At 40.1% G+C, this 13150-nt stretch overlaps 1 non-coding gene across 1 annotated transcript; it reads left to right on the forward strand.

Annotated features, from left to right (window-relative positions):
* The first annotated feature begins 262 nt into the window (after positions 1-262).
* LOC132373886 (U6 spliceosomal RNA) lies at positions 263-370 on the forward strand. Its single transcript, XR_009505542.1, has one exon. It is a non-coding gene; the product is annotated as a U6 spliceosomal RNA (small nuclear RNA).
* Positions 371-13150: the final 12780 nt, after the last annotated feature.

The following is a 13150-nucleotide window of genomic DNA, read 5'->3' on the forward strand; positions in this document are numbered from 1 at the left end:
AATTAAAAAAAAAAAAAACACATTGTATAGGGACTTCCCTGCTGGTCCAGTGGCTAAGACTCTGCACTCCCAATGCAGGGGACCCGGGTTCGACCCCTGGGCAGACAACTAGATCCCACATGGAGCAACTAAAAGCTCCTGCACACTGCAACGAAGATCCCACGTGCTGCAACTAGGACCCGGCACAGCCAAATAAATAAATAAATATTTTTAAAACCCCACATTTTTATAATTAAAAAATAGGAATGGAAATATATATTTAGTGCTCGCTTCAGCAGCACATTTACTAAAATTGGAACGATACAGAGAAGATTAGCATGGCCCCCTGTGCAAGGATGACACACAAATTCGTGAAGCGTTCCATATTTTTTGAGAGAGTGGCATGGACATATATACACTACCAAATGTAAAATAGGCAGCTAGTGGGAAGCAGCCGCATAGCACAGGGAGATCAGCTCGGTGCTTTGTGACCACCTAGAGGGGTGGGATGGGGGGGTGGGAGGGAGACGCAAGACGGAGGAGATGTGGGGATGTATGTATATGTATAGCTGATTCACTTTGTTATAAAGCAGAAACTAACACACCATTGTAAAGCAATTATACTCCAATGAAGATGTTAAAAAATATATATATATATATATATATATATATATCTACACTCAGGAAGAATAACCCACGGGAGCTTATTTTCATATTTGAATTCAAAATACCTTTAAAAATTTAGTTTAATATAACAGTTCCAGGAATACCACAAGCATGTTCATGCTGGTAACTTTCTATCAGAAAAGACCAGAAAGAGAGGAGCCTGGTCGACAAAAGATCTTTAGAGAGGAAAAAAATGCACATGTTATTACAATTCTTTGAAGCTGAGATAGAGCAGTTCTTTATCTAAAACTTCTAAGCAATGTGAATATCTTCAGTAGGTGAAAAGGCATTCCCTAAACTTTCATGCCTGGAAATGCACTCCTCAGCTGCAAGAACTTGAAATTTAGACAATAAGGAAATTCCCAAGATCTAGCTGTTTATGGGAACAAAGTGTTTTACAAACAGGGACATTAAACGCCTTGGCTAAAGTCAAAATGACACTGTCTAAAGCATACAGTCTATCACTGTGCTGAGTAATAATTACTCATTCATTTGTCTTGCTGGGAATACATCTGCGGCATTTAAACTCAAGGAGGCTGAATCCTCAGTAGAGCCTGTTGTTCTGTTTTATATCTGGGTAGTTCATTTTGGGAGGAAGCTTGCACATAATGTATGATTAATAATCCCTTATTGAGAATATGTCCCGTAGAGCTGGTGACCCTCTTATAGAAAGACTTTTTGTTTGCAATATCTAAAGGCTTAGGTCTTGGGCAAAATAATGGCCTGCTGTGGCTTACTGAGTTTCTCTTCTAGAAATTTTGAGCAGACATTGAGAGCGTGGTGGTGATTATAACTCTAAAGTAAAGAGTTACGTTGGGGGACTTTCCTGGTGGATCCAGTGGCTAAGACTCTGCGTTCCCAATACAGGGAGCCCGGGTTATATTCCTGGTCAGGGATCTAGATCCCACATGCTGCAACTGAAGATCCTGTGTGCTGCAACTAAGACCCGGTGCAGCCAAATAAATAAATAAATAAATATATTTTTTTAAAAAAAGAGTTATGTAGGGAAGCTTTCTAATAATCAGCTTGTCACAGCCTTGCAGGTTCAGGCCATGAAGAGTTGAAGCACTAAATTCATTTTTTTTTCCTTCTATAACCACAATACCCAGGTCAATTCTAACAAAAATAAGAACACAATTCTCATTCCGTATCCAAATTTCCCCAGCTTTTCCCAAAGGTCCTGACAGCTGATTTTGGTTCCCAGGTGGGGTGTGATCAATGATCCCCCGTTGCCATTTCTCCGTCTCTAACTGGTAACCCCTACAGCACTGCACCCCACCCCGTCGCCTGAATTACTTTAAATTGAAATTGTTATTGAGACCATTGTAGATTCACATGCTACATGTAAGAAATAATAGAGCTGCACTTTGCCCAATCTCCCCAGTGATAACTAATATTTTACAATACTGTAGGATTCTATCCCAACCAGGATGTTGACATTGATACAACCCACTGAACTTATTTGGATTTTCCTAATTTAACTTGTACTCATGTGTGTGTATATGTGTGTATGTGTTTAGTTCTACATCTACGTTCATTTTTGAATAATCATTTCAGCTAAAATGTATGGAGTACCTGCTATCTGCCTGGCACTGTTCTAAGTTCTTTACATGTATAATCTCATCTAATACTCACGTACAAAGTACTATATACTTAGCCCCATTTTACAGATGAGAGAGGCTAAATGACGTGGCAGTGGCAGAGCAGGGCCAATTCACTTTACCACCAGGCCACACATCTCTCATTACTACAGAGCACCTCTCAGTTACAGTACTCAGCCCTGTGTAGCTAGACTGTGTCCAGAGGGCCAGGAGGCTGGGAACACACTTCTTAAATACTTATAAAAGTCAATGTCTCTTACAGGGGATTTTTAGGTGAAATTATTCAATCTGATACTATAATGGTAGATATAAGACATTACGCATTTGTCAAAACCCATAAAACTGTACAACACAAAAGTGAACCCTACGTGAAGTATGGGTTTTAATAAATAATAACGTATCAGGGCTTCCCTGGTGGTGCAGTGGTTAAGAGTCTGCCTACCAATGCAGGGGACACGGGTTCCAGCCCTGGTCCAGGAAGATCCCACATGCCGTGGAGCAACTAAGCCCCTGTGCCACAACTACTGAGCCTGCGCTCTAGAGCCCACAAGCCACAACTACTGAAGCCCAAGTGCCTAGAGCCCGTGCTCCACAGCAAAAGAAGACACCACGATGAGAAGCCCGTGTGCAGCAACGAAGACCCAACACTGCCAAAAATAAATAAAAATAAAATAAATTTTAAAAAATAATAACATATCAGTATTGGTTCATCAATTGTAACAAATGTACCACACTATTGCAATACGTTAATAATAAGGGAATGGGGGAAGGAAGAGAATGAGAACTCTGTACCCGTGCTCAATTTTTCTGTAAACCTAAACTAGCTCTAAAAAATAATCTATGAATTTACAAAACAGAAATAGACCCACAGACATAGAAAACAAACTTATGGTTACCACAGGGGAAAGGGAGGGGGGGATAAATTAGGAGTTTGGGATTAAAATATACACACTACTATACATAAAATAGATAGCCAACAAAGACCTACTGTATAGCACAGGGAACTATACTTAATATCTTGTAATATGCTATGATGGAAAAGAATCTAAAAAAGAATATATATATGTGTGTATATATGTATATATGTATATATATACACACACACACACACAAAACTGAATCACTTTTCAGTACACGTGAAACTAACACAACATTGTAAATCAACTATATTTCAATTAACATTTAAAAAATAATAATCTATTAATTTAAAAAATAGTTTTAAAAAAGTCAATGGTTCTTTCAGATGGACCTGACCACAAAGTAACTGAAAAAACTTTTATCTTTGGAAATCTCCAAACTGTGGTCACTGAGCATTTATATTTCACCAGCTGCCTTACATTATCTGAAGTGGCAGGAATATAGTGACAAAAACTCAGGCACTTAGAGGGTGCCCTGGGGATGTGTGTGGCTTTTTTCCCCTCCACATCTTCCCCTGCACGGACCTCAGAGGCTGAGCAGAACGCGGGCAGACAGAGTAAAGTGCCTGTAATTCCCATCCATTCCTGGGCCCTGTGGAATTTGAACTTATGTTTACTGCGTTGTCACTTGGACATTAAATCTTAACTGTCAAAATATTCTTCAAGGCAGAGAGAGGAGTTCAGCATGGTATCCCAAAATGTCTTTTCCATACTCTTTTTGGCAGCTCTGAAAGAAAATGTTGCTACTACTCTCAAAAATATTGTTTTTATGTTCCCATGGAAATTCACGAAGGGAATATTATATTTAATCTTTACCACAAGCAGAAATACTTATTTCTGATGGAAATAATATTAGACATGGAAATCATGGAAAATATTATCTAAACTTTTATATTGAGTAAGAAATCCATCCTGTACCTCTAGAGTATTGTACACCTAGAGCAATCAGGAAAATGGCCCGTGACTACCCACTGTGGAAATTGTTCCTTTGACAAACATGCTATGCTCCCAGACAAACTGTACCTCTACACATTATCATATAAAACCAGAGAGACGAATTAATCTTAGGAGCTATTTGGAGGAAGATATCTGAACATACCTCACCCTCCTCTGCCCCAAATCACAATCCAATATTAACTCATAATCTTTTTCATTGGCTTTGGTAATTGTACCCTTTGAAGACAATCTGTGAATATGCATATAGCCCTTAGGCACTTTAATTGCCATTTCATCCAATTAACAGATAATTAAAAATGCTTTGTGTGAGCACCTTTTCCCCTTTCCTTTTATCACCAAAGAGTGAGCAGTGCCTGTAAGGATGAAGTGCAGGAAGCAGTCACAGCAATGGGAGACGTCAGATGTATCAAAAGCAAACAGCCAACTTCCTCCCATCTCACTTGGTCACTTGACCCTCTAGGTTTGGGTTTTAACTCCTTTAACGAGTTAACTAGTTCTTATGGGACTAGTCGTGAGATGTTTCCAAAGTTTCAGTATGTTGCTAGAGTCATCTTCATGTAGAGTGTCATGGACAGATTATTTTCAGAGCAAATGAGGACCAAATCATACTTACTGCTAAACTGGCAGCAAGATCCATTTAATACTGCAACCAGTCTTTTCCACACTCATCAATGGGAGGAAATGGGCATAGATAGCCTCAAGAAAAGGAACCTGACTAGATAGAATAGTCAAGTAACTATATTTTAAGGGATTTTTTTTTTCCTATAACAACCAAGATGGGCTATCAAGTTAACCTATGGTACTGAACAACTATCAAATCTCAGCCTCCATCCAGGTTTATTTCTTGTTCATGCAATGAGTCCAACATGGGTCGGCAGAGGTCTCTGCTTCATTTACTCTCTTGGGGCCCAGGATAATGGAGGTTTCTTGCTAACTCATGATCCCGCGGCCATCACTGAAGTAGGGAAAAGAGGGGTGCCGTTGACACCACCAATTAAATGCTTCCACTTGGAAGTGACACATGTCAATTCCACTCATATTTCATTGCCTGAAGCAAGTCACAGGCTAAGCTTAACTTCAAGGGGGCTGGAAATTGCAATCTTAACAGGGATCCAGAAGGAGGAAAACCAGAATATTTGTGAGTAGATCTGCCTGTTCCCTGTGACTGACTCATAGGAGTTTAATAATACTGTGCAGTTTGATAATTTAGCGTCTAGTGTTTTGATGCTATGTGAGTGACCCTGAAGGTCTATGATAAGATCTATTGTCTTGCAGGAGGCAGATATTTAGCTAAAGAGTTAGCTCTGTGGTTCCCCACTTGTTGTCACATTCACTGTAATTCAAGGAAAGTTATTAAAAACTGTGTCTCTTATAAGCATACTTAGTTGTCCCTTATGAGAACGTTTTATTGTTTTAGGAACTAAGAAAGGCTTTGTCTTCCATTGAAGAGTTGGCATGTTTCCAGTTGGGAATTAATTAGAATCTGTTGACTCTGCAGAGAACTAGGTTATAAACTTTGAATTAGCCCCAAGAGTTAACCTTATTTTCTTATCTGCTTTTAACCTTGTTTTCCTCCTTTGTAATTACTTGTAGAACAATGGTATTATATTTGTCCTTTATATATACTACCTCAAGCCCTTTTGTGAAAGAGATGGAGAATGAATAAAGAATTGGAATTGAAAAAAAAAAAACTGTCACTTTGTTAAAAACAATCGTTTTCCTGGTTGTGATGTTGTACTATAGTAATGCAAGATGTTACCACTGGGGGCACCTGAGTGAAGGATACACAGGGTTCCTGTGAATTATTTCTTACAACTGCATGTGAATCTGTAATTATCTCAAAGTTAAAAGTTTTTAAAAAAAATCTACAATAGCCTCCCAGAGATGTTTGACTGCTAGTGCTGGTGCTTTAAGTCTATTTAAAGGACTTGAAAATGTCAAGATTCTCTTTCAAACCAGTAATTTAATGAAGAAATGAAATGCCCAATTTACCATATAATAAGATTCATGTGGCAAAGACTTGAACCACAGTCAAGGGATATTTCCATGAATTACTAATTTAAAAAAAAGACACAAGATTTATACATAAAGAAAGTGAGTACTCACTCTGTCTCTTTCTTTTCCTTCCTTCTTCCTTCCCTCCTATCTTTTGCTTTCTTTCTTTCTTTCTTTCTTTTTCTTTCTTTCTTTCTTCCTTCCTTCCTTCCTTCCTTTCTTCCTTCCTTTCTTTCTTTCTTTCTTTTTCTTTCTTTCTTTCTTCCTTTCTTTCTTTCTTTCTTTCTTTCTTTCTTTTTCTTCCTTCTTTCTTTCCTTTCTTTCTTTCTCCCTTCCTTCCTTCCTTCCTCCCTTCCTTCCTTCCTTTCTTTCTCTCTCTCTCTTACGTTTTTTCTTTTAAAAGATACAATTAAATCCCTCCTATTGCTAAAGACTATGGTAAGCAATTGGTAAAGAAGACAGGTGTCTGCCCACACAGTGCTTATGTTTTAAAGGAGGAGACAGTAAAATTGCAATTGTGATACATGCTTAGAGGAAAACTAAGAGAGGGCTGAGATGAGATAAGGGGAGGGAGGAGCCACTGTAGACAAGGTGGCCATCTGAGGAGGTGGAGGAGGAGAAATAACTAGCCCTGTGAAGAGCAGAAGAGCACTCCAAGCAGAGGGAAGAGCACGTGTGAAAGGCCTGGGAGAGAGATGGGTCTGCATGTTTTTGAGAACCCGGAAGGTGGTCAGTATGGCTGGAAGATGGTTGGTAAGGAAAAAGCAAAGATGATGTTGGCAACATTGTGGGCAGAGCAAAATCCTAGTAACTCCAAGTGTTGTTACAGGTGATTGTCAGCTAGGACTGACATAATTACTGATATGTGTTCTAAATTAAACAAGTTTATTGTTGAACTAATAAATCTTAAAGTAGTCATTCTTTGTCTCTCTCCTGTAGATACCACTACTGTTCCCATATTCTTCCATATTCAGTTTCCAAAGAGAAAGCTAATGAACAAGGACGGTAAGCAATTACAAAATGGGAAAGAAAAGTTAGAATTAGTACTGTTGCAAGAGCCCTACATATGTAAATAAAACACCGGCAACAGGGAAAGTCCACACGTAGGACAAAATATAGGTATATTATGATTCTCAGAGCCAGCTCTTTCCACTGGGATGGACACTCTGCTCCTCGCGTGTTTTCCATCTGCCAAAAATCCTGATAAATGTATTTATAACTTATTTATTTTATTACTAGAGCTTAGGCTAACATACAATAGCCCTTGCAGAGATAACACTATGACTTGAATTTACATTAAAGACTAAAAGACTATCTTGGGGGCTTCCGTGGTGGCGCAGTGGTTGAGAGTCTGCCTGCCAATGCAGGGGACACGGGTTCGAGCCCTGGTCTGGGAAGATCCCACATGCCGCGGAGCAACTGGGCCCGTGAGTCACAATTACTGAGCCTGCGCGTCTGGAGCTTGTGCTCCTCAACAAGAGAGGCCGTGACAGTGAGAGGCCCGCGCACTGCGATGAAGAGTGGCCCCCGCTCGCCGCAACTAGAGAAAGCCCTCCCACAGAAACGAAGACCTAACACAGCCAAAAATAAAAATAAATAAATTAATTAATTAATTTTTAAAAATGGGCAAGTCCTAATTGTCCAATAGAAGGGGACTGTTTGTTAATTAGGAAAAAAAAAAAAAAAAGACTATCTTGACGAGAGGTTACCTCCTAGGTATAGAGAAGGAATGGCAATAGATGAGAGGATTAAATTAAAATAGTGAGTGGATTAAACTTTAATGGTAATACTTTATTTATTAAAGTTGTGAGGTGGGTGCATAATGATAAAAGTATCCATCTTTATAATGTTTTGGATTTTTGTATATATTCCTTAATACTTCCTTTATTAAAAGTAGATGATTACCTTCAGATTCTCTCTTAAGAGTAATTTTCAAGCAAATGAGCTCTTAAAAATAGAAAAATTAAAGGAGAGTGGAGGGATGGAAAGGATCGTGGAAAAGACTGAGTCCACTAATGACAGATTTCTCAGACTTGAGGAAGCTTAGAGCAAGAAGAGACTTAAGGAGTCAACTAATGCAAGTCCTTCTTTTTATTATTATTTTTATTTTATTTTATTTTTTTAAAATATTTATTTATTTATTTATTTATTTATTTATTTTTGGCTGTGTTGGGTCTTCGTTTCTGTGCGAGGGCTTTCTCTAGTTGTGGCAAGCGGGGGCCACTCTTCATCGCGGTGCACGGGCCTCTCACTATCGCGGCCTCTCTTGTTGCGGAGCACAGGCTCCAGACGTGCAGGCTCAGTAGTTGTGGCTCACGGGCCTAGTTGCTCCGCGGCATGTGGGATCTTCCCAGACCAGGGCTCGAACCCGTGTCCCCTGTTTTGGCAGGCAGATTCTCAACCACTGCGCCACCAGGGAAGTCCAAGTCCTTCTTTTTAGAGCACTAAATCTGTTCAAGGTCACGGGGCCAGTTGGCGGAGCTGGTGGAGGAGATAGGGGGTGAGAGCCTCACATCCAGAACTCCTGACTTCAGTCTGTTGCTCAGCATTACACTACAACTGCTTGGAGTTTCCTCTTGGTTTAATCACTGGTGACACCAAATTTCATTTTAGCAACACAAGGACTATCTGGAAGTTAGAAGTAGACCTGTTATTTACTGGCAAACTGGAGAAAGAATCTTAAACGAGGATGAAGAGGGGCAAAAGGGACAACCACCATGGCTGAAAAGAAAAAACCACTGAAGAAAGAACTACAGTTGATTCTCCAGGGGGGTGTAAAGCAATGTAGGAAAAAGAGCATCATATCAGGAAGTATAGAAGGAATGCTGCCTGTAAGGACGGTGTCCTCTCCACTGCCCAGAAGCTTACTAAAGCTCATCGTCCAGGTGTGGAGTCTGAAGGCTGAGAGAAGAGAGCTTTGAGAGGGTTTTAAAAAAGACACAAAAGTTAAAGAGAAAAAATGAGGCACAAAGAGGAGAATAGGAGTTTTACCTAGAGAAGCATTATTGAACACTGAACACTAATATTCTATCATTTTCTCCAGTGTGTAGATGTCTGTCTGTAGATGGAATATGTATGAAAATGTCTTCATTTGGCAGCAAAAAGGATTTTAGACTTTAGAAAAAAAAAAATTCCTAACACGTTAAACATAAGAATGATCTTCTAAAAGGGCCAGCTGTTTCTTCTGTCTGTGCTGGTTTAGGTGCGGTGCAGCCAATGTAAGAGTCACATCTGGTCCACAGGAGAGCAAGAAACATTCTTCTGGTAGGAGCTAAACCTAACTGACTTGCCTCTCAGCACCCTAATTTCAGGTTCTAAGAAACCTACTACACTCAGAGCTGGGGAAGGAAAAGCCACTGGGATCCCTTGGGCCCAGCACTGCACCTGCAGTGCCTCGCAAGCATACTCCGGTCCCTCAGGTTATTAGACAACAAACTCACTGGCAGGGAACTTACTCTGATATAAAAGGAAGCAGTTATCCAGGTTAGTGTTCCAAGAAAGTTAAGAACAGCTGCAACTTGGCTGGGAATCTTGTTTATCTTTTTAATTGTGTATATATGCCCAGAGGCTCTCCAATGGCTCTAACATAAAGAATAAATGCTGTGTGGGAATTCAGTAATTAAGAGTCTCCTGTTGTTTCCTGTGTGGTAATTTTCACGGAGACCACTATGATAATTTACTCACATGAGGCTGAGACAGAAAGGAAGTGCCAGGAGAAAACTCAGAAGTAATTAGCAATTCAGGAAGTGCATTTCATAATCAAACCTGCACATGTTGGGTTTTGAGCAAACTCAAGACTACCTTGATTACAGTGATGTAAAATGACTTCGACTTCAGAACAAATGCCTTTGTTGATAAAATTGATTCTGTCTTTCAGATGAATGTTTTTCTGGGAACTCTCTGGTGGTCCAATGGTTAGGACTCTGCACTTTTACTGCTGAAGGCCTGGGTTCAATCCCTGGTCGGAGAAATAAGATACCACAAACCTCGAGGTGCGGCCCAAAAATATAACAATAATAATAATAATAATAATAATAATAATAATAATAATAATAATAATAGAGGGAAGAAAGAGATATAACCTAAACAAAATAAAGAATATCTATATAAAACCAACAGAAAATATTTAAAAAAATAAACAAATAAATCTTTTTCTAACCTCGCAATAGTTTCTCAGTAGTACCTCCATTTGATGTTTGCTGAGAAGTATTTAGATTAGCATTTTCAAATGTGAATGTGCAAATGAATTACCTTGTTAAAATGCAGATTCTGATTCAGTAGAGCTAGGGAGGGGCCTGAGACTCTGCACTTCTAACAAGTGCCTAGGAGAGGCCCACGTTGTTCGTCTAGTAATGATGCTTTGGGTAGTGAGGTCTTAGATAACTTCGAAACTCATCCAGTAGTTGTTTTAGATTTTAAAAGACACTCTCTAAAAACAATAAATTAAGCCCAAGCAACAGGAAGCTAAGATGATTTTCAAAGCTAAATGCTTATGTCTCTTTGGGCCAGGAAGGAGCTCTTGCGAGTTGAGATCAAGAGCAAGCTGGCAGACAAAAACAGTGCCAGGCAAGATGCCACCTGATGGGGGAGATAGGGCTCAGCCTGAATTACCATGTCCATGGGTTTTGGCAAACTCAGGTCTAATCAAGGTCATTTCCAATAATAAATGGTTACAGTCTGGTTGATGGGGTTCAGCAATAATCATAATCGAGCAATAGGCAGTGATTTTGTTCCAAAGGAGTCAATCTAGATGGAAACTGGATTAGTCTATGTCTAGGTAGGAAGAGACGATGTCCAGGCTTGAGGCAGTGGCTGGGCCCCGGTCAGATGGGCTGAGGCTGTGAGCAGGGTGATTCCTATAAAGACCTGTAACAGCACAGACATCCAGTCAATCAGGATGGATGGACATGGAGGTTGAGGGTTAGGGAGAAAGTGCAGTGGGATCCAGGGGCTCATCCAAGAGACACCAGATGCTAGGATTAGGACAGCAAAGCTAATTTTATGCTTCTGAATTTCTGCTGTTAATGTACTATCAGACCTGTTTCCAATTAACTCATGAATGAGGTGAGATTAAGTCTGCAGATGAGATGTCTTCAATACTTGGAGCTAAGTGGTGCTTCAAGGAAAAGTGTGGAGCTGACAAATATTGTGTACCTCCTAGATGCTGAGCACTCCACAGGGTGTTTAATACATACTACATAATCATAGTTAATACATACTTGTCAATGTAGGCTGCATCTGTAAGATAACACATGTCAGCTGCTGTGCACCATAGCACATTTTCTAGCACCACACGTGAGTATGTTGATGGAGTTTCTTTTTCTTCTCTTATTTCACATCTTGAGTTTTGGTGCCAAGTTTTCTTTTTCATGTGAGGTTTTGTTTCTGCTTATATGATTGTCATTGTTATTTGCCACTGTTTACAATTATATAATATGATTGATTATATAATAGGATTAAAGAATTTTGCTCTAAGAAGATAGGAGAATGAGAAAGATGTAATCCTTTGAAGAGTTATTGGTCAAGTGGGAGAGGCAACCGTTGACATAAAAAATTATAAGTTCTCATAGTCATCTAGATGAGAGGGGAAGGATGAGAGCGGAACCATCTGTGGCCTTCATATGCTCAGCTGAATACTAGCCGTTCAAATCAGTGATTCGTCAGGAGAATAACTGTTGAAGTGTGTCAGAATTATTGACATTAAAGAGAGTTTACAGGGACTTCCCTGACAGTCCAGTGGTTAAGACTCCAAGCTTCCACCGCTGGAAGCACAGGTTCGATCACTGGTTGGGGAACTAAGATCCTGCATGCTGTGCAGCACAGCCAAAAAACAAAAAAAAGAGAGAGAGAGTTTGCGTTAAACTGGGGTGGAGGAATACTCTTGCAGAAAATGCAAACATTAACCTCGTGCTTATGACAAAAGCCAGCCCAAGAAAAATACCATTTCTTCTCATAGGAAATATGAAATCACTTTCCCATGTGACAAAAACCAAACTGATGAGGAGCTATTTTGGATGTTCTCTGTCCCCATCACTTAACCTCATTTGGCTTCTTATTGCCTTTAAATTGCCTTGTCAAATATCACTGGAGAAGCAGACTGATTGGTTCTCTTAGGAGTTTACAAAGACTGTCTTGCAAAATATAACTTTAATATATGGGGAAGGTAGGTAAATAAAAGTCCAGACAACTACAAAGATGATTCCTAAATTGAGTGTGGTAGTGAGAGCATCAGTAAGTACGGGGTTGGACCTGGTGGCCGTGCTGTGTGAGGTCAGCAGGGTCCAGATGACTCCATGATGACCCTTGTAGCCTAGTGGGTCTGTGAAACTGATTTCTGCCACCAAGATGACTGCTCACCTGACAAAATAACCCCATCCCTTAATTATACCAAAAAGGGAGTTCTTACCATCTACTTTCGGCCACACTGCATTCTAAGGACATTGATTCAGGCAAGAAACACGAAACTAACAGTATTTTATCGGGTATTTCATGACCCAACACTAAAAAATATTTTCCTCACTGATGCCTGAAATTTCACTGGTGAGGTCTGCCTTTATTTAGTCAGTTTGGGTTGTATAACGTAGCTAGTCCTGGAATTCTGAACAAACTATCACCGGTGCATTATGCGATGAACAATTTTCTGAAAGCTAGGCATGCCTTAGGTAAGACAACAGAGTCAAAAGGAAATAATATAGCACATGATTTTCTTCCTTAGAAGAGGGAACCATGGGCTTCCCTGGTGGCGCAGTGGTTGAGAATCTGCCTGCCAATGCAGGGGGCACGGGTTCAAGACCTGGCTGGGAAGATCCCACATGCTGCGGAGCAACTAGGCCCGTGAGCCACAACTACTGAGCCTGCGCGTCTGGAGCCTGTGCTCCGCAACAACAGAGGCCGCGATAGTGAGAGGCCCGCGCACCGCTATGAAGAGTGGCCCCCGCTCGCCACAACTAGAGAAAGCCCTCGCACAGAAACGAAGACCCAACACAGCCATAAATAAATAAATAAATAAATTTATAAAGTTCCTACCAAAATTCT

The sequence above is a fragment of the Balaenoptera ricei genome, chromosome 10, assembly GCF_028023285.1.
Source record: "Balaenoptera ricei isolate mBalRic1 chromosome 10, mBalRic1.hap2, whole genome shotgun sequence".
Classification (NCBI taxonomy): Eukaryota; Metazoa; Chordata; class Mammalia; order Artiodactyla; family Balaenopteridae; genus Balaenoptera; species Balaenoptera ricei.